Raw genomic sequence first — 22485 nt, forward strand, 5'->3', positions numbered from 1 at the left:
CACACACAGAGAGAGAGAGAGAGAGAGAGAGAGAGAGAGAGAGAGAGAGAGAGAGGGAGAGAGAGAGAGAGAGACTTGTGTACCTGCTCACACAGGCATAAACACCACACACAGAAACACAGAGGAAAAGTCTTGTTTTTCTCATGGAACTTAGAAGGACATACATCATTCCTGATGGCTGGTTTCTTGTCACCAAATTGAAGAAGTGACTTACCAGAGGGGCTTGCTCTAGGCCACTATGTAATAAAAGCCATAAATCATTAAGCAATCAGGTTCTGTCAGTGCTGACTTGAGAAACTGCTGCTGGAACTCACATTTTTCTGGGCAGACTGGCAAGAATCGCCAAGGATGCTATTTATCCCCAGCATCCAACAGAAACGACTCCATCTTACACAGCCTCTCCGTATTCCTCGCCTTTTCCTCATCTTAGATGCTAGAAGCTTCTTTTAATTAACTTACATCTTCATATGTCATGTCTTGTCTCAACATCAGGGGTTCTGGAAGAAACTGAAAATGAAATTCAAGCATACCCCAAGTCAATGACTTATATCAATAATTTAGTTTCTTTGTGCTGGAAAATAATGCTGGGCGTAATGTGCCATTGCTACCAGTAGAGGGCGCTCGGACACTGGCTTTGGAATTTACACTTCTTCAGATGGGCTTGAATAGGAATTGTCTTTATCCATGGCTATGTCCTTGTAGAATTACGATCTTGTCATGGCTCTAGTGGAATGCTCTGCCCATACAATGACACACTACATCCTTTAACAAAAACTAGCTGGTGGTGGCAATGGGGCTTACAACAGAGTTTAACCAATCAAGGAGAAATTGAAGGTATTACTGACCAGTGGTGGGCAGGAGTCTAAAGGATCAGAAAGCGACTTAGAAGAGTTGGGAAACTATGCTTCAGTCCCATAACTTATATGGAAAGCACTCAGAAACACTGTATGAGTTACCCAGACAGAAGCGATGAGCTGCAGCCTACAATAGAACGAAATTTGCAGTTAGCATATGCTAGAGGACCTCAGACTCTATAGACACAGGATTCAGAATACCCATGTCTTTTATCAAACATAAGACATTTTTACATATATGTCTATATGCATATCATGTATTGTCTAGCATGTATATCACATATTATCTATATGTATATCATGTATCACCTATATATATAATGTATTACTTTATGTACATATCATGTATTACCAATATGTATATCACATATTGTCCATATGTATATAATGTGTTGTCTATATGTATAGCATGTATGTCCCTGTCCCTAGAAAAAACCTGGGTAACAAGATCTCTGATCATGACAGAGAGGAAAAGGACATTCTGTTTTAAAGGCTCCCCGTCACCACTGTTGTCCCTGCCCTTGCATGGGATCCTGGATGCCCTGAGGCCAAGCCTGAGCAGGAATCAGAAGTTTATGAGGGTTATGTTTGCTTCCCTCAGAGATGACTATCATCAGAAGAGGCACTGGCAGGGAGACATAGTCACACACACTATAGTAAGAGGAAAAGGGAAAGCAAAGTCCTCGAGTGGTGGGCCAGTGACCGGACTGCGTCTCTAGCTCCTGCCTCGAGTTCTCCTTCCCATAGATTACGATTTCGGGACCCTGGGCTCCAGGAAAAAACATGAGAGTTTCATTAAAATGGCTTTGCTTGCCAGCTGTGATAGCACGTACCTTTAATCCCAGCACTCGGGAGAAAGAGGCAGGCAGATTTCTACGAATTAGAGGCCAGCCTTGTCTACATAGTGTGTTTCTGGTCAGACGGAGCTATGTAGTAAGACTGTCTCAAAAGCAGTTTTGATTGTTCTGCTCTGGGCATCGAACCTAAGACCTCACGAGTGCTTGGCAAGCGCTCCATCATCGGTCTCTACCTCCAGCTGGAGTTCTCACCTAGGCTCCTTGACAAAAATTCTATGCTACTTTTCAGATCTTAGTCTGGGCTGCTTTTCCCATAGACCATAGTAGGGGTTACAATCTACCTTCAAAATCTGTCTCCTTGGCCTGTCAAGTGGCACAGCTCAGGGAAAGTTTCCTGTGACTTTCCCTAAGCCTGAGAGGTTTCTTTGCATAACATCCAACACTTTATGTCTGAAGTAAATCCAAGGACGGTTTGCCCAACCTTCTATTAAAGAATTGAATTGAACAGATAGATGTTCGTCTACAGCTAGCATTGGTCAGACTTATGTCTTCCATAAGATGCTCTGAACATCCACATGCAGGTTTTTGCATGGACATACATTCTCATTTCCTTGTATAAATGTCGAAAATCAGCATGACTAGACCATACAACAGTTGCTAAATTCTGTAAGAGGTGGCTGAGCTTCTCCAGAATCCACCCGCTTCCTGAGCGCGCCTGAACCGGTTTCCATTTTCCTCTCAGTGAATCCTGACTGATCAGAGAGAGGCCTCCCATCCTTAACATCTCTTGTTCCTACAAAGTCTCTAGTCAGGCTGGCCTTGAACTCCTGGTCTTTCTGTCTCTGTCTCCCATGTACTGGAAGGAAGTACAGGTATTACACCTGGTTTTATAAAGCCCAACCAACTCTGTTTTTGAAGAAACTCCATTTTGTACGAGACCAAGGATTCCAGAAATCACAGAGTCCTCCTGAGCAAGCATCCTATGGCACCACCCCCCTTAGCAACAGCCAGTCAGGCTACAACAACAGGGTCAAGGTACATACAGATAACCTAAGACATCCTGCAGTGAATAGATAACCTGACCATCCTGTTTGTCAAGTGGGTCTGCTCTCCTGTTTGGTTCCCGCAGATTACACCAGAAATGCAGTTTTTAAAATATTAACTTGCTGACCTATATGGAAATTCCCCAAGTTTGCTGTAACCACAATTAAAAAACCCTGAACCCCTAGACTCTCACTCTGACCCTCTGTGACAGCAACAGTCTGAGAGAGTTTGCTCAAGTGCCCATAGTAAAGACTCTTATGTGTTTTGCATTGTAATTGGCTCCTTGGTTGTCTTTGGGTACCTGCAATTTGGGCATAACAGTTTATTCAGTGCTGGGGATCAAACCCAGAGGTGAAGTGCCCTCCAGGCAAGCACTCCCAGCCCCAGTGCTGGCTGTCTGGGTGGATGGTCTATGCTTTGAATTTGCATTTCTCTGATAGCTAATAGTGTTGAACAAATTCTCCTATGCTCCTCTGTCATCTGTCCATCTTCCTCCTCTGTACGATATCTGATCCAGTCCTTTAGCCATTTTCTAAAGTTTTTTTTTTTTTTTTTAAGCATGGAAGTTGTGATTTCTTAATCATTTTATATTTTCATCCTTTGTCTGATTTGCAATTTGCAAATATCTTCCCCTGGATCTCTCTCTTATCCTTTTGTCCTGCTAGCAGATGTGGTAAGTAAGATGTGGTAATCTCTATTTCCGTGATAAACACGGTGACCAAAAACAACTCGGGAGGAAAGGGTTTGTTTCAGCTTCCACCTCTCAGGCCGCATCCATCACTGAGGAAGCCAGGGCAGGAACCGGAGGCAGCAGCCCGGAGGCAGCAGCTGAAGCAGAGGACTATTGAAGCAGCGTGGCTCCTCTTGACTTGCCTAGCCTGCTTTCTTAAACACCCCAGGACTGCCTGCTATGGCGGGCACCGGCGACCAATCACTACTCATGAAAATGTCCCACGTGCTGGCTTTCCAGCCAATCCCATGGAGACTTTTCTCTATTGTAGGTCCCGCTTCCTAGATAACTCTAGCTCGTGTGGAGTTGACGAAACAACCAACCAACCAACCAACCAACCAACCAACCAACCAACCAGGACAATAGGATCTCCTACTGCTCTGCTCTATGGGCCCCTGCTGACAGCACCCAGGCAGGCAGGGACTTTTCCCCATGTGGTCTCCATCCACTGACAATAGGTACAGGATGGGTGGCATGGCTTTGTTGCCTCTAGATCTTTGTCACAGTCCTGCAGCTTCTCAAGGCCTCCATGAGAGGGGATTGCCATTCAGCTAGGTATGCTGTCCCACTGACTAAGGTCTCGGGCTGAATGAACAGAAGATAGCAAGCGAGCTGCACACCGGCATTCATGTCCCTGTTTCCTGACTGCACGTGACGTGATCAGCAGCCTCATACTCCTGCTACGGAGGCCTCACCATCAAACCGTGAGCCAGAAACCTCCTGGAGCTGCTCTGGTCAGGTAGTTTTGTTACAGGAACAAGAAAAATAACTAAAATATGTACATATCATATGCATATAACAAACATCTGTATTGCTGAGCCAATGTTACCAGGACCATTGTTTAAGGAGAGGCTCTTGCACACACCAGGATGAAAATCAAAATGGACTAACTTACGCTAATGTTTCATGTCGCCAAGTTAAAACTAAGTTATTTATCTAATTTAATCTTTCAAAAAAAAATCAGTGCCAATAAATCAGACCCAGCAGCCAAAGGTCCCAAACAGGTAAGTTTCAAGTGACAATAACATTTCCCCTGCCTAACTCCTTAGTTCAACTTGAGGTCCCAGGAGCATGTGATGCTACCCAACCAATGGTTTGCTTGTTGCTCTGCAGGGCCTCTCTGTAGCCCTCCCCCATTATCACCTTATAAGGAAAGTGGCTTCCTCTTCCTTTAATCCAGGTTAGGTTTTGGTTCTGTTCTTTTTCAGCCCATTGCTCTGTTTTTACAGCTGAAAGCCTTTTCTCAATTCCTCAATGGAAAATAAAGCCAATTAAGGCCATTAAGCTGAATTGTTGCCATTTCGTCCCCTGAGGATGTAATGCCACATTTACCAGAAATGGCAGGGAAAGCACATTTTTCTTTCTCTGTCTTCCAAGAGGGAGCCAGTCTTTTCCTTTCTTTGAAATGAGGAAGCTGATCTTTGATGTATTCTCAAAAACTTCCCCGGCTCAAAACAAATAAACAAATAAACAAATGTGTGTTTTGTTTTTTTCTCTGCACAACTGAGGAGACACCAGAGCAAGCTCTTGAAAGAGGTTCACTCCGTCCTTCATCAAAGGACCGGTCTGTCTTACTTGTTGAGAGGCGAGGCTGTGCCTGCTTCCTGGTGCACACAGGTGAGGACTCTCAAAGCACATGGAGGGCCAAGATGTTGAGGACCACTGGTGGGGATAAAATAGACTCCACTGAGAAGCAAAGCCTTTACCCATTCACTCTGAAGACACTGAAACTTATTCAGATCTGGCCATAAGCCCTGACTTCAGCATATGCTCCCAGAATTCCTCAACCTTTCTTCTTCAAGCTTATCTCCGAAACAAGGAGTTTCCGTCTTTAAAATTGGCCATATTGGCATGCACAGCAGTGCAGAAATTTGTTCAAATGTTAATGCAAGCAATTGCTGTTAATTTCTTGTTTACCCCAATATACAAATGTGAAGCCTCACCCAGTCTGTCAGCATTTAGTATGTTCTTGCCAGACAGACCTGACTTGTCACTGTGCCCCTCACCTGGTCTCACCCCCACAGAAATGCATCTCACTCTGTTCACCCATCCCCCAATCACTCCACTACCCTCAGTTATTAATGAAAGAGCAAATAATGTCAGCCCAGGTATGATGCTGCCTTCTTGCAATCTATATGCTCAGCAGGCTGAGGCAGGAGAATTGCACTATTGATAACTATAGCTACAGCACTGCAGAGCAGACTTGGGGAGCTTCTTCAGTTTTGACAACTCACAGTGATGTTCCCCTCCCCAGGCCCTGCCAAGCACATTCTATTCCTTGATTCTACACATTTGATTATTTTAGTTACTTCATATAAAAGTATCACACATTTGTGACTTGTTTATTTCATCTACCGTAATAACCTAAGGCTTACCCAGGTCACTTCATATTGGACAATTTTCTAATTCTCTCTACTTTGCAAAGGTTGAATGGTGTCCCATTATGTGTGTGTGTGTGTATGTGTGTGTACATATGCATGTGTGTTTGTGTGTATATGTATGTGCATGCATGTCTGTATGTGTGTATATGCATATGTATGTGTCTGTCTGTATGCATATGTATATATGTATATATACATGTATGTATGTGTATATGTATGTATGTATGTATGTATGTGTGTGTATGTACATACCCTGTATCTCATAATAAATCTCTGCATGTGTTATCATATATCCTTTTGTTCCGTTTTCTCCAGAGAACACTAGCTCTGGGCTAAACCGTTCAGCAAAAGCGTTCCGCTTCTTCCTCTTTTCCTCTCCATGTCTCTCCTGCCCCGCATCTCCTGTTTCCCAAGCTGTCTTACAAGCACCTCATATGAATTAGGATTACTACCTCTTGGTTTCCCTGAAACACTATAAACTATGGATTTTTATTTTCCCATTTACAAATGAAGAAACTGACTCGGGGTTTGGTGGTACATGCCTGTAATCCCAGAACTTGGGAGGCTGAGGCAGGAGGATAGCTGTGATTTTTTTTTTTTTTAAACCAGTATGAGCTACATGGTGACATCCCATCTTGAACAATCAAACCAAAACAAAGAAAACAAGGAAGGAGGAGTGGGGGAATGCAAGGAAGAGGAGGAAAAGAAAAGAGGAGGAGGATTGAGGAGCACAGGTGCGTAACTCTTAAAGTGACAGAGTCAACAGGGTAGATTGGCACTTAAAGCCAGCTGGCCTGAGCTCCTCATGTTAGGTGTCACAGGAAAATCCAGTTCTGTTTCAATGCCCGTATTCCTTGGCCAGTTCTCTGGAAAGTTCCATGAACTTTGCTCAATGACTTCTGCCAATCTTCAGTTTCAGGGAGAACGGCTACCCAGCAGCTCCTAAACACACAGCCCAGGTGCCTGGTTCTCCATATCTGCAAAGCCACATAGAAACCGCTAAGAGGTAAGATTCTCTTACGGCAGTCTCCGAGACAGACAAGTATTTGTCCTTTTCCCACCCAGAGAGGTTCAGATAGACACAACCCCTCTGTCCTGGTTGGCTTTAGATTCAGTGCTTCATGAGGTCGTCTCTGGGGTTGAATTTCTGTGCCAGACTCTCCAGAAAAGTTGTGTGGCTGGATTAACCCTGAGGTGCTGGGCGGGGTGCAGCAGGATACTGCTGTGTTTATTTTAATTAGATTCCAGCAGCTGCTGAGGGTTGGCAGGGCAGTGTGGCTGTCCTGTGGCTGCCCTGGCATGCTGTTCCGGGAATCTGGTATCATAGCGCTTTGTAAATGTTCTGTGGATGCCAGCAAGGGCCAGAGGGTGCTTGCAGTCTGGTTTGGGAGTTACAGGAGCCAATGGGAAAGCTTGGTTTGACCAGCCAATGAAATAGTCCGGTTCTGGTAACTGGTGACCAGTCTGGATTCTGGGTAGCAACAATCCAGGATATCTGGTGACACCATGGCGTCTTTGAGGCAGTTTATTTTGGGCGTCACGGCTGTTACCCAAAGTCAGGAGTAATGTGTTTCATTTGCAGACATCTAAACCCCCAACCACAGGCATGTTTTCTTCCAGGGCAGAGGGCAAATGCAATTACATCTGTGACCAATTTGCACAGCTGGACGCTCAGTCTCCTGACAGAAACATTTATTTGAGATTCAGGGGAGCTGGGTCACCAGACAGGAAGCAAGGTCCAGCAAGCATTGTGTTGGCCAGTCTATGAATGCTTGCTAGCCTGCAGAACAAAACAACAGAAACTGTCACGTCAACGCTGGCCTTTCGTGGTTGAAAATGAGTCTCCTACACATGAAGAGAGATTTAAAGGCACAGACAACAGTGAGAAGTTTGAAAACAAGAAGCAGTTGCCATGAGCCTGGCGCAAAACCAGAGCGCACATTTGCACACAGGGGCAGCGGAAGGCGCAGCTGCCCCTTCAACCCGCCGCATGGCGGCCAAGTCTTCCCACCCAGGCCTTTTCTGTATCATGCAAGAGAAATTTCTGTCTCTTTGAGTTCATCAGCTTTTGAAGGAACAGAGGATGTTTTCAGAACCGGGGTGGGGTTGGGGTGTAAAGAAGTACTGCCTCTCCCAAATTCAAAAGAAAAAAAATTAAGCTAAAAGTGAAGGCCATTTGTCTTCTTAAAAAGTATCAGCCTGCCCAATTAAAATTTATACATACACATCTCAAATGTATAATTCAAGAAGCTTATCGAGTGAGAATTTTTTTCCTCACTTCATGAGAATTTCCCCAGAGGACCTAATAACTCTTGAGAAGTTGTTTACTGTGAGCTATGTGTTCAGTATGGTGAATAATTTTAAAATGGGATGAAAAGTATATCAGAGTTTTAGAGTAAAAATTCAGCATCAGTAAGAATATTTTCATAGTTGTTGCTATTGCTGGTGGTTTATATTTGAGACAGGCTTTCGCTGTGTAGCCCAGGTTGGCCTTGGCTCCTGATCCTTTTGCCTCTAGCTCACCCTTAATGACTTTAATAGAGACACACAGTAGCCACAGCCGAGATACTGCACCCCCACATTTACCTGTCACTCTTTAGTTAAAACTTCCAACATCTGCAGAGGTCAGAGGATTCTAGCAAGTTCAAAGATAATTTCCAGGCCAGCCAAAAACAAACAAAAACCCCTAATTTCATCACTTTATATGATGCCTTAGGAGAAGACTGGCATGCATTCTTCAAAAAAAAAAAATTCACAAGACTTAATTTTATTTATGTGTACGTGTGTGTGTGTGTGTGTGTGTGTGTGTGTGTGTGTGTGTACCAAAGAGTACAGTGTCCTTAGGGGTTAGAAGAGGGCATTGCATGTCCTGGAAATGGCTTTGCAGGTGGCTGCAAGATGCCCTGAGTGATTGATGGGACCCACACTTCGGTTCTCTGAGCTGCCTCACCAGCCCATCTCAACTAGGTACTGTGTCCACGAGGCTGAGCTGATCTTTTGGGGCCACACTCTCAAGTCAATGCTACAGATGTTCCGTCTAGGAACAAGGCATCCTCCTGAAGCTGTGTTTACCAACAGGCAAGCTTTCTACCATGCCAAGGAAAGACCCAGTGGGGTCTTCTGCAAACCAAAAAGACTGAGCTGTGCATGTTAATTGGGGGCCCTGAAACATCAATGCCCTGTCATGACTCCACATGCTAGACTGAGCCTGGCTAGAGTTTTTTAAAAGAGGAGGAAAGAATTAAAATGCAAATATTCACAATTTGACAGATAAGATCAAAAGTAGTTCCTATCAAATTCCCATTGGCAAAAATTTAGAAAATAATCCAAAATTAATATCAAAATATAACAGATCCTGTGTGTGTGTGTGTACATATATTTTTTTCTGTAAATGACAAAGTTGGGTGAGTTTCACTTCCCACATTCAACACTTGCGTCGTAAGTAGCTGAGACACTAAGGTGCTATATAAAGACAGAAGCCTCCAAGAGGATGAGAACACAAGCCAAGGAGACAGAAAGCTTTGCAAAGAAAACATCTGATGAGGGACTTGAATCTTGACTACACAGAAAACTATTACAACCCAACATTCCAAACATAGAGGACAGAAATGAGCAAAAACATAAGCAGTTGGTTTTCAAAGGCAGAAGACGCTTGAGTGGCTGGAGAAGCACTCTAGAAAATGTCACAATCATTTGTCATCAGAGAAGAGACATCAAAACCTCAATTAGATACCATTTGCCACCCATTAGGGTGGCTGCTAGAGAGGTTTTTTTTAGTCAGATAATAACAAATGTCAAGAAGAGAGCGGACATCTTGGAGCGTTTGTACACTGAATATTGCAGTGATGGAATGGTAAGGCTGCCCTGGAGAGCTGTCTGCTAAAACTAAGTATCAATTTATGAGCTCAGAACAGCTTTTCTGTCTATACATTTTATACTTTCAAAACTAGGCTATATACTTTTTTGTTGTTGTTGTTAATTGGTCCCTGAGTATTTTCTTCACTTGTTCATGTGTGTGTTGCAGGAGTGGCGTATCAGAGGATAACTTGAGGGGGCAGATTCCTTCCACTGGGTGGGTGCTGGAGTTGACCCTACCCTCTGGCTTTTTCTGCTGTACCATCTCACCGGGTCCTAATGTCATTTCAGCTTATTTATTGCTACTGCATAGAAAGACATTGATTTTTTTGTGGATTGATCTTTTATCTGGCAACCGTGCTAAAGACCTGTTAGTTTTAACAGTGCTTAGTGGATGTGTCAGAACTTATCTTTGTAATAGATGATATCATCTGAAACTGTAGGGTAATTTCTCCCTCTCCAATTGGATTAGCTGATGTCATGCTTGCCCGTTTACCTCACTGAAGACCGTTCAGATGACAGCTGCACGAAAAGCTGTTTTTTTGTTTTTGGTTTAGTTTTGTTTTTATTTAGCCCTCTCTGAATTAGATGTTCCGGCTCTTGAACCAGACAGCTAGTGTTTAACATTCATCGTGCCACCCAAATCAGGAGAGACAGACTTCCCAGGGCATATTTCAGCAGAGCAGAGCAACTCTTAGGAACTGGGTACTAATGTGTTTAGCTAAGTTAAAACAAGTGTGTCTGTGTGTCTGTCTGGTCTGTCTTTCTTTCTTTCTTTTTCAAATACTGGACATCATACACAGGCAGAACTACAGCCAGGACTGGACAACCTCCCAGCACCTTAATACCATCTACACTGGCCATGGCAGCGTATATTGAAAGGGAAACCACTGCTTTTTTTTTCTTGGTCTATCAATACAAGGAGCTGTTTTATTTTCATGCGCAGAAAGTTCTATAAGCCATTCTAATTAATGAGGACAGTCTCAGCTCAGGCGTGTTTTGCCATTACTTTTGAAGCGTTCCTTGCCTCTGGCACCTCTTAATGTCTAGGGTAGGAAAGACCTCCAAAGAGATGTGTGAGTTTGCACTTGTTTGTGGTGGCTGCTGTGTGGTGGAAACAAGACGCCCCAGACTTCAGAGCAAGATGAAACAAACTTCTCGGTCCGTGGGTAAACTGTGCAGAGGGAGCTTTGTGTGGGAGTTCTCAAAGGTGGAAGTGCCATTCAAAGGTTGCCAGAGCCCAAGAATATAAACTCGCCTCGATGAAGCTTCTGGACCGTCTCCAGTGCCTTGCAAGATCCATGCCCAACCTCCCTGAAGTGCACCATTGAGAAAACGCCTTGAGAATAGGTTGACTGGCACGGGCGCAACACGGAGAGAATGGCTTTAATGAGCCAAAAAATGTGGTTTCAAATGCCCCTGTCTCCCAGTGTCACTGCCGGCCTTTGCCAGCAGAGGCAAACCCTTGTTCACTGGCGCAAACTCCGAGAGACACCGAGCAAGCCTGTATAAACTCCAAACTGCGTTCACATTCAGGTCGAGAACGTTCTCCCCTCGTTGAGGACAGACATGTCTGAGCTGATGGCGAGCTGTTTGTCCGGCCTTGAATACCGGCTAGCATGCTGAAGGAGCCCTAAAGTCTCCAGCAGGGAGAGGTTTTGGTGGGGACTTGCTCTTGGCTCCTGGTAATGGGGTGGGGCGGGGCTGTTATTCATAGGTAGATTATCCAGTTCAAGGATTCTCGGGCTTAGGGCCTGTCCTCCTGTTTAAAGGCTTCCTGACTGTGGTCTTGTTAATTCTCAGTAGAGAGTAGAAAACAAGAATTAAAACCACCTCGCCACATGCTAGTCATGCCTGAATGCTATCGGCTCATGGTAAGAGAACAAAGTTTCCTTAAAGTCGAATCTGGATTTTGCAGGAGGCCTTTCCTTCTGTGTTCTTTGTTCCCTGGCTGGGGTGTCTTGGGTCTCTCTTAGGACGAGGGCGAGGGAGTGTCCGATGGCTTCACTGGGAAAAGCCATACAGAAGCCAGTGCTATCCCCACACCCAAAGTTTCACACAATCGTGCAACGTACATCCACCTGATTCAATTCTCTCTATTGCCCCTACCCACCTCCCTCCAAATTGCATATATATATATATATATATATATATATATATATATATATATATATATAGTGTGTGTGTGTGTGTGTGTGTGTGTGTGTGTGTGTGTGTGTGTATGAGACAGGGTCTCTCTATGTAACAGTCCTGGCTGTCCTGGGAACTTACTATGTAGACCAGGCTAGCCTCAACTCATAGAGATCAGCCTGCTTCTCTGCCTCCTGAGTGCTGATATTACAGGCATGTACCACCATGCCTGGCTGCTATTAAATATATTTAATATATAATTGAAGATGGATATAAAATAATATATAATATAAATATAATAATATATGTTTTTAATTATGTTTATCTTTATACTTTGTTATCAATAACTCCAACTCCAATTAGTGACACCTATATATACATGGGTGTGTGCCCACCCACTGGGGCATGTGCAACCTGCAGTTGACTGTGTCACCAAATGGGATAGACTCTTCCTTCCTCCTCCTCTGGCAGCCATCGATTGTCAATGGCTCCTCCAAGAAGGTGTGAGGGAAGGTCAGGCCTCTCCCACATCCAGGCTAGAATTTTTACTGGCTTGATCTTGTGCACACAGCTTGTATTTTTTGAGACAGGGATCTCTCAGTGAACCAGAAGCTCATTGATTCTGCTAGGCTGGCTGGCCAGTGAGTGTTTGGGAGCCACCTGTCCCTGCCTTCTTCCTTCTTAGTATTGGCCTTGGGCAGTATGTTGCCATGTGGCTCTTTATGTGGGTTCTAGGGATCTGAACTCAGAGATTCAGGCTTGCACAGCAGATATTCTACTAATTGAACCCCATCCCAATCCTGTTAAATTAAATTAAACATATTAAATTATTTTATTTATTGAGACAAAGTTTCACTATGAGGACCAGGCTACCCTTGAACTTGCACAAAGCATGTTGCCTCGGCTTCCTGAGGGCTGGGATAACAGGTTTGTACCATGTTTGTCCGGATTTTGTGATGATTTGGAAAAGGTAGCAGATGTCCAGAGGGAAGAGGGAAAAATGGAGAGCTGCAGGGTACAGAGGGAAAATCATAAAAATGGTAAATGAACTCATTACTCAAAGGGAAAATTGGATAATCAGAGGATGGGGTCACCTCTCAAAAACCAGTGTCAGGAGGGTCCTGTGACTTCAAATATTCCTTTAATAGAAGCTCTCTGAAAATAGCAATTTCTTTCGCATTACTATGCTGGTGGTTATGTAGCTTTATCTTTTCATTAACTTCTCTTGCCTTCCATGTTAGTGGCCGCTGCTTGTGCTTTAATTATAAAATGGATATATTAAAATGACTACAATTATTCTTTAAGCCAGAAAATAGGTTTTTAAATTACTCACACTAAGCTTTCCAAAGACATGTCTTCTCTCCCATCACCGTTTCCCTCTATGCTGACCCCTAAATTCAGAATCCAGGCATTAGTAGTAGCAAACAGAACAACCCAACAGGAACTATACTTCATTATCAACTTCTCAAGCCTGTTCTTCATGCCCCTCCCTCCATCCAGTGGACAACGATCAGAACTGTTGGTTTAAATATCCAGCATTAAAAATAGAAATTGGGGGCTGGAGAGATGGCCCAGGGATAAAGATTCATATTAAAAGTTTGATCTTCCAGAGGATCCAAGGTTCAATTCCCAGCACCCACATGGCAGTTCACAACTGCCTGTAACTCCAGTTCCAGGGAATCTGACATCCTCATGCAGACACACACATGCAGGCGAAACACCAAGGCACATGAAATAAAAATAAATTAAAAAAATAAAATAAATTATTTTTAAAAATAGAAATTGGTATTATTTCTTTATTGTTTGATGGAGTTTGTTAGTAGAGCCATTTGAGCCAGAAATTTTTGTTTTATTTAATTGTTTTTATTGTCTTCACTGTAATGTGTGTACGTGTGTGGGTATATGTATGTATATGTGTGTATATGTGTATGTGTGTGTATATATGTGTGTGTATGTATGTGTGTGTATGTGTGTATGTGTATATGTATATATGTGTTTATGTGTGTATATATGTATGTATGTGTATATGTGTTTACGTGCCTATGTGTGTGTTTATGTGTGTGTGTGAATGCATGTGTATGTATGTGTGTGTATATGTGTGTATGTGTGTATGAATGCATGTGTATGTGTGTATGTATGTGTGTGTATATGTGTGTATGTGTGTATGAATGCATGTGTATGTGTGTATGTATGTGTGTGTATATGTATGTGTGTATGAATGCATGTGTATGTGTGTGTATATGTATGTGTGTATGAATGCATGTGTATGTGTGTATGTATGTGTGTGTATATGTGTGTATGTGTGTATGAATGCATGTGTATGTGTGTATGTATGTGTGTGTGAATGCATGTGTATGTGTGTATGAATGCATGTGTATGTGTGTATGTATGTGTGTGTGAATGCATGTGTATGTGTGTATGAATGCATGTGTATGTGTGTATGTATGTGTGTGTGAATGCATGTGTATGTGTGTATATGTGTGTATGTGTGTGTGAATGCATGTGTATGTGTGTATATGTGTGTATGTGTGTGTGAATGCATGTGTATGTGTGTGTATGTGTGTGTGAATGCACATGTATGTGTGTATGTATGTGTGTGTATATGTGTATGTATGTGAAATATAAGTGAGACAATTCACCGTATGGGTCCTTGGGATCAAACCCAGGTTCTCAGGCTGACATCAGGTAGCTCAGTGACACTATTTTATTTTTAATTTATATTTTAAAGATGTGTTCACTTTATGTATATGAGTATTTTTTACTCAAATGTGTAAATATGTACCAGGTGCACACCTGGTACCAAAGGAGGCCAGAACATGATGTTGGATCTGTTGGATCTGGAGCTACAGATAATTGTGAGCCACCATGTAGATGCTGGAAACTGAGCCTGGAACCTCTGCAAGAGCAGCCAGTGCTCTTAACTACTGAGCCATTTATCCAGCCACATATTTGTAGTAATTTTTAAAGTCTCACACATCCCAGGTGGCTAATATCTCTCAGTACAGCTGAAGATGACCTTGGACTCTGAACCTCCTGTGTCTACCTCTAAAGGCTGTAGTTATAAATGTGTGCCACCAAGTTCTGTTCTAGAGACAAACCCCAGAGCTTTGTGCATGCTAGGCAGGCAGTCTACCAGCTGAGCTATAGCCCAACCCTGTTATAGCCAGCAGTTTTACTGTTTCTTTTAACAGATGCAGCCACGAAACTCAAGATTGTCTAAATTAAAATAGTTGTCTTTAAGACCCTTCACCCCAAAGTCTCAGGAAGTTGCAGGAAAAGCAAGCAAACAAGCAAACAAAACAACACAAAATGATATAGTGTCAAGAACACAAACAAATTAACCAACTAGTATGACCACAGTAATAGTCCTTAAACGTCTTTGGTCCCATTGAACTTTGAGGTTCATGTACAATATATGGGCCTGATTCTCAGAATCTGCACAGGTTTGGCTTCAGCTCGGTGGAGACGGCACGTTCAGTACATTGAAGTGTTCAGGGCCTCTGTCTGACCCTTAACACCGCAGAAAAGAAGCAAAGCTAAGCAAAGAGGACCAAACAAAAAACAAACAAAAACCAAAACACAGCCTCCTGGAAGACCTTGACTAGAATTTCCTGAATTGGTGATAGACAGGAAACAAACATATAAACCGACAAAGAAACAATGTCGCAAAGGAGCTTTCAAGGGAGAGAAACGGGAAAAGTAAAGTGTAAAAATAAACAGAACTTACTGAGAAAACGTTGGGAATGACCCCGCTATGTAGTCCATGTGGACATCCATCCTGCTTCGCCTTAACCACATCCCAGGAAGGGGAAGGCTTCAGTTGGAGACGGCCACCAAATCATTGCTGAGAGCAGGTGGTGGTGCCAACGACATGGAGAGAGTGTCTGGGGGGAGAGTCTGGATTCAAAAGACCCAGCAGGAACTGCTCTGTGATCAAATCTGACTTGACAGGCAGGGGCATTTGGTACACTGTCATTGCTAAGCAGGGCTCTTGGATGACATATTTGGTACGCTCTTGAGATCCCACAGTGTGTAAACGGAAGAGCAAACATATGTTCAAGTCATGAGGGGAAAATGATGCTGGGCACAGTCTAGATGACTCAGGCCTCTTCAGTTCCGAATAAAACAAGGGATGGAAGGACTGGCTTTCCATTGAAGCTGGTAAAATATTCACTGGGAGTGACTGCTGGATTTAGACAAACTACCTTGGGGACTACCGCAGAACTAGCCACTGGCCCAACAATGGCACACGTTATTTAAGGGGCTTGGAGAAAACATGTACTTAGTCGAGCAATTTGAAGCTAGTAGATTTACACTGAGGAATTCTTTATTTGATTCTTCCCAAAATAACAGCACACAAATCCACCCAATGATCAGGAGTAAAAGCAGAAAGCATATATTGTACATGGGAGGTTTGGGGACAAGCCCAGAAACAGCACACATAAATCTTGCCCATGGTTCTTGGCTACAATTCAACACATCCATACGCGCCACTCAGAAGAGGCTTTTCTCACAAACCATTGATGTTTCTAATGACAATTAAGACACAAGCCAGGGACCAATGGCTGGAATAGTGTGCTCAGCTCAATAACTTTCCTCATTCGTTGATGCTTGGAAAACCTGCTGAGCAAAATTTAAGTCATCCCCAAGATCCCCAGCTTTTATCATGCCAAATGGATTCCTACAGACTCAGGTAAGCCACAAGATACAAGCCATGAACTGAAGATAGCAGGGTAATGAGTGAGTCTTGTTCTTAGCACCATGAAGTCAGCAGGTCGGCCCTGGATTGCTTTTGCTTGAGCAGTTAGAAAAGAAATGTATTTTTATCATGGTTAAAAGACAGCGGTTATAGCTTCTGTATACTACTGGAAGTGATAAAACTGAGAACTTGACAGGAATAATTAGAAAGCTTAGGTGGACTAATTACTATATAGAAACACACTACTCACCAAAGTAGACTGAAGAAGCAGCGGCAGACCTAAAACCAGTCAGCTTTTAAGGTATGTTGCTGTGGTGGTTTGAATGGAAGCAGACCCCATAGCCTCATAGGAGTGTCACTATTAGGCAGTGTGGCCTTGTTGGAGGAAGTCTGTCATTGCAGGTGGACTTTGTGGCTTCAAGTGCTCAAGCCAGGCCCAGTGTCTCTGTCTGTCTGTCTGTCTGTCTGTCTGTCTGTCTGTCTCCCTCCCTCCCTCTCCCTCTCCTTCTCCCTACCCCATTCCCCAACTCTGTTGCCTACCTATCCAGATGAAGAACTCTTGGCTCCTTCTCCAGCACCATGTCTGCCTGTGTGCCCCCATGCTTCCCACCATGAAGACGATGGACTAAACCTCTGAACTGTAAGTCAGCTTCAATTCACCGCTTTTCTTAATAAGAGTTACCATGCTCATGGTGCCTCTTCAAACCAATAGAAACCCTACCTAAGACAGTTGCCAGCCCAGATTAGATTACAGCAGCACTGCAGCTCCTGTCTGGTCTGTCCAGTCTTGTTCTTTAGCTGGTTTAATAAGTGGGAAACCAGCTGTTGTCTTTTGGACTGCAACATGGAGAAGTCCAAATGGCAAGAAGCCAAGTCACCAACCAATAACTGTCTAGACCAGATGCCAGTTACAGTCCTGAATTGGGAACAGATCTCCAGTCATGCCAGAGATGAATATGACCCCAGCTGGTACCTGGACTACAGCCCTGTGAGAGAATCAGAGTAAAGCAAGCTAAGGTCAAAAATGAGTTCTGAGAGTTGAATTGTGGGTTCAGTGTTTAAGAGCTCTGGTTGTTCTTTCAATTTTCCACATGTTTCCCAGAACACGTGGTGACTTACAACCATCTGTAACTCTGGTCCCAAAAATTCTGATGCCTTCTTCTGGCCTCTGCAGACATTGTACACACATGGTGGCAAAAGATTCGTACATATAAAATAGAAATAAGTAAACCTTTAAGAAGAGAATGGATTCTTGACCTGCAAGACTATGTTGACATGTATTATTTTAAGTCATTAGTTGAAGGATTTTTGTTAAGTAGTAATTACTAGTGTATCTGTACTTTCTAAAATTAAGAAACGTGTGTTTTGATTTTTGACGTAGTGTCTTAGGCTGGCCCAGAACTCTCTACCCAGCTGGGACTGACTGTACTCTGATCTTTCTTGATCTCCCTATTTCCCAAATGCTGGCATTACAGGTGTATGCCAGGACCTCAGCTAACTAATGGAATAAAAGACACATGTCAGCAGTCAAAATGCTTTATTAAAACCAAAGATGCCAGGTATTTATATAGGGGGCATTTCCAAATCTTTAAGGGAAAAACACTGTCTGTTTTTACAAAATTAAAGGATAATAATAAAAAATCTCAAAAGCAAAGTTGCCTATTTCATTTTGTGACATTGGAATCAAGTGTATATTGAATAAGGAGAGGGCAGAACACAAAAATGAAGGCCATCGCTGGGCGGTGGTGGCACACGCCTTTAATCCCAGCACTTGGGAGGCAGAGGCAGGCGGATTTCTGAGTTCGAGGCTAGCCTGGTCTACAGAGTGAGTTCCAGGACAGCCAGAGCTACACAGAGAAACCCTGTCTCGAAAAACAAAAAACAAAAAACAAAACAAAAATGAAGGCCATCATAAAATATGCATTTCAATGTAGAACTTCTAACTAAAGACTACTCAGAGTAATTCAGCTGTTCCACACTTGTGAGAGGGTATCAACATACCCATATGTTTATTCTGTTGTTATTATTTAAATGGTAACACTAATGAGAATTTTTAATACTTTCCCAAAGATGGCTTTTGATTAGAAAAATGATTATTTGTGTTCATTTGCTCTTTATAAATTAGTAACATTGTAATTAAAAGATACTACCTCTCTTTAGAAAACTTATTATTCTCACTCCTTCATACAGGGTCTCACTGTGTCGCCTTGGTGGCCCATAGCTAGTAACTTCCTGCAGGAGCTGCCCATATAACAAGTACAGGCATACACTGCTGCATGCACTATGACTCACACATTTTGGTCCAGCAAACATTAAACACAAGATCAATTCCGGGTGCAATAATAACCTGAGCATCAGCATGCAAAATGGTTTTGTTGTTGTTGTTGTTCGAAAAAGGAACACCTTTATATTATCTAAGTGTATAATAGTTTCCAAAATCATCAAGTGTAATCTATAGAAGAAAAGGCCAAATTTAGCCACATTAAAAGTTAAATTCCCAGCATACGAGAGACAGAGACCAACCTGGTCTACAAAGCAAGTCCAGGACAGCCAGGGCTCTATTGCATAGAGAAATCCTGTCTTGGGGGGAAAAAAAAAAGTTAAATTTTCTGCATAGTAAAACACTAAGAGCAAATTTAACTCTAGAAGTAGAGGGAGCTCTTGAGTCTTCCTCCTGTTTGACAAGTTTCACGGTAGTTATTGACTCCCCAGAGTCTCAGAAGATCAGTGAGTTGCTGTTTAGTATTGTGAACTGATAGATTTAAATGTTCTTTGTGTATTTAAGCTAAGACTGTTGTGTGTGCTTACATTCATTTTAAGGATCAACTTTCAGTGATGTTCAAATTATTCCTGTTTGTTCAGTAAGAGCTCTGAGAGCTTTGACAGGATTCCAGGTACATATATGCAATACATACATATAGATGCTATAGACATGTGTATATATGTTATATGTAATAAATATATATTATATATAATATGACTATATTTGGTATGATGAGATGTTCTGGGCTCATCTTGTATATTTCCATCCCTAGCTCTGGAGTTGTTTGTTTCTCCAAAGTGCCCTGGTTTCTTTTACAGGACATGGATTTAGCAGCCACAAACCAGTAGCAGAAGTATAGCTCAATAGTCAACTGTATACTTAGAAGGCATGTGCTGAGCTAATTCCCCAGCACCAAAAAAAAAAAAAAAAAAAAAAAAAAAAAAAAAAATCTAAACAAAAGGAAACCATGGTCCAAATATGCTCACTTTGAGCTTAATAAAGCCAAAGCATCTTCACACTTCAATTAAATATCTCATCAAAATATCTTTGGGTTCACTTTGAACTTGGTCAGTATATTCTCTGAATCTCTTTTTTTCATTTGTAAAGTACAGATTATACTAATCCCCACTGTCAGATTTATGGGTCATGATCAAATAAGCCAGTGTGTATGCAGCCTGTGACATGAGCGCTTAATAAATAAATCATGGTGGCGATTTACAACCGATTTACAACCGAGCCCTGGCTTTATATTTAGGTCCCAACATATGGCGATCTCAATTTAAAATATTATTCCTTAACAATTCATAACCTCTCTGATTAGACACGCCAGAGCTCTGCAACCTGATTTGAGCATTTCCACTGTCGTGTGGTGGGATTCAATTAAGGAGGCCAAGGAGAAAGAACAGCCCATGCCAGAGATTTGTTTTTTTTTTTTGTTTTGTTTTGTTTTTTTTCTTGGAAGGCCATCTGCTGCCATGACCCATTTCACAGCATCCAAATTCATCAGCCAATGCAGCCTCCTTCCTCAGTCAGTGGCCTGGTAAATATAATTACTTTGCAACTTTTAAATTCCAAATGGTTGGGTCTGATTAAATAGTGTTCATCCAGCAGTGTGTTGAAGAAATACAGGCTTTTCAGGCTAGGATTTTGAGAGGAAGTAGGAAACCAGTTTGTTTTTTCTTCTGCTGCAGCATAAACAAACGGGTGATTAGAAAGACTTCCAGGTTTTGTTTTAGGGTTGGTGAGTAGCTCCATACTTCAATGAATTAGGTAACAAAATTTACCTTCACAAACCTGATTTAAAAAAAAAAAAAAAAGCAAAAACCAAAAGTGGACTGATGTCTTTAAAGCAAACTTTGACCCTTGAAGCAAACTTTGCTTAAAACCCTTGTTAAAAAATAATTTATGCCTTCAGAATATAATATATATATACACTTATATATAATACATATGTGTATATATATTTTATATAATATATAAAATATATAATATATAATGTATATATAATACACATATATATATATATATATATATATAGTATGTGTGTGTGCCAAAGAATATACCATATACATATATGAACTTGTCAAAGAATTAATTGATACTTCTGTCCCCAAATAGGATATTCTCTAGAATTTTGCTGTTACCAAAATGGACTCGTTTGTGTTAGTGAATGCATAATGCCTACAATGTAGTTAATTTCTTTACTGTGCAGTGCTTGCTTTATTTGAAAATATCTCTACAAAAGCAACTGCTTAACAACCCGACACATGTGATTGTTCTGGGGACAGCTAGGTGCACAAATCGGAGGCTCGCAGCTCAGTGAACTTTAGAGGCGAATAGATTTCATACACTAACTCAGGAGAGGCAAGGGGACATCACCTGCTTCCAGAAACGCTTCCCCTTGCAGTCATTAGCAGCCACCCTTCTGATTTCTATGAGTTTTCGAGTGCTCAGGGGCTAAATATAAACAGAGAACGTTGTACTAATCTGTAATTACAAAGTCTCGGTGTGACTGTATGAGTGAGGGATTCTTGTTCCACAGTCTTGCCAACACTTGTTGTGATTATTAAATCTGTACTTTGTCATGCTGAGATTATCTCCTAGGATCCACTCATCCCAATGAGTTAAGTTAGTGGTTCTTATTCTCGTGTAATGTTACTAAGTGCATGTGACAATTCTTTCTTCTGTTCTCATTACAGCCCGAGTAACATCTTAGTCCATTCTGTGCTACTGTGTGACAGGATTCCTGAGTTTAGAAAGAACAGAAATTTATTTCTCATGTGTCTGGAGGTGGGGAAGTCTGAGATAAAAGGGACTATAGGTGGGTACCTGGCAAAGGCCTGGCCTCTATTTATTGGATCCCATCTGAGATGGAATCATTTTAAAATTCTACCCAATGCCATTACAGTGGCAGTTACATTTTATCTGAGGTCTTACAGGGAACGAGCATCCAAACCATGGCCGTTCACTTTTATTTTTCAGCTTGCGTGAACGCTCAACACTTTTCTCCATCTCTTCCAGCGAAATGCGCACTCCCATCTCGAATGGAACAAACCAAGAGTGGTGTTGCCGCTACATCGTAATGTGAACGAACGTGTGTCCATTTCAGAGACACCAACAAACAAACTGTCCGTGTGATTGTATGAATGAGGGATTCTTTGTTCCACAGTCTTGCCAATACTTGCTGTGATTATGTAAATGAGAGTAACACGCCCAGGCAGGTATGTCTGAATGCTTGATCCCTAGTTAGTGGGCTGTTTAAGAAGGATTAAGAGGTGTGGCCTTTTTGGAGAAGGCGTGTTCCTGGAGGTAGGGCTTGAGATTTCAAGAGTTCCTGCCAGGCCTAGTCTCTTTTGCTCTGTCTCCAACTCATGTAAACTCCCAACCGCTGCTCATACCTACTCCAGTGCTTCCCATCGTGATGACCATGAACTGACCCTTTTAAACTGTAAGCAATCCCCAAATAAATGTTTTCTTTTATAACTTGCCTTGGTCATGGTGTCTCTTCATAGCAATAGAATTGTAATTAAGACACTTGTCAATTTTCTGAGCCAGTGAAAGAGTTCAGCAGTCAAGAGAGTACACTGCCCCTTCAGAGGATCTGAGTCTGGTTCCCAGCACCCAAGTCAGATGGCTCACACCTGCCTGCAACTCCAGCTCCAGAGAGCCTTTGACCTCCAAGGGCAACTACACTCACAGGCATATACTCACACATACATACAGTGTGTGTGT

At 42.3% G+C, this 22485-nt stretch overlaps 1 protein-coding gene and 1 long non-coding RNA gene across 5 annotated transcripts in view; one reads left to right on the forward strand and one right to left on the reverse strand.

Annotated features, from left to right (window-relative positions):
• The window catches only part of Gmpr (guanosine monophosphate reductase), an 84663-nt gene extending 69049 nt beyond the window's left edge, over window positions 1–15614 (reverse strand). The window contains exon 1 of the mRNA XM_076939111.1: window positions 15519–15614. The gene's annotated coding sequence lies outside the window, so the exon portion shown is untranslated. The remainder of the gene's footprint in view (window positions 1–15518) is intronic.
• On the forward strand, window positions 6234–22236 carry LOC143443284 (uncharacterized). Of its 4 annotated transcripts, none has more exons than XR_013112110.1 (5): window positions 6234–6812; window positions 17066–17130; window positions 20216–20293; window positions 21453–21574; window positions 21736–22236. It is a non-coding gene; the product is annotated as an uncharacterized LOC143443284 (long non-coding RNA). The 4 variants fall into 4 exon arrangements; XR_013112108.1 differs by having other exon boundaries at window positions 6235–6812; window positions 17039–17130; XR_013112111.1 differs by lacking the exon at window positions 20216–20293 and having other exon boundaries at window positions 6239–6812.
• Window positions 22237–22485: the final 249 nt, after the last annotated feature.

Source organism: Arvicanthis niloticus, chromosome 8 (genome assembly GCF_011762505.2).
Source record: "Arvicanthis niloticus isolate mArvNil1 chromosome 8, mArvNil1.pat.X, whole genome shotgun sequence".
Classification (NCBI taxonomy): Eukaryota; Metazoa; Chordata; class Mammalia; order Rodentia; family Muridae; genus Arvicanthis; species Arvicanthis niloticus.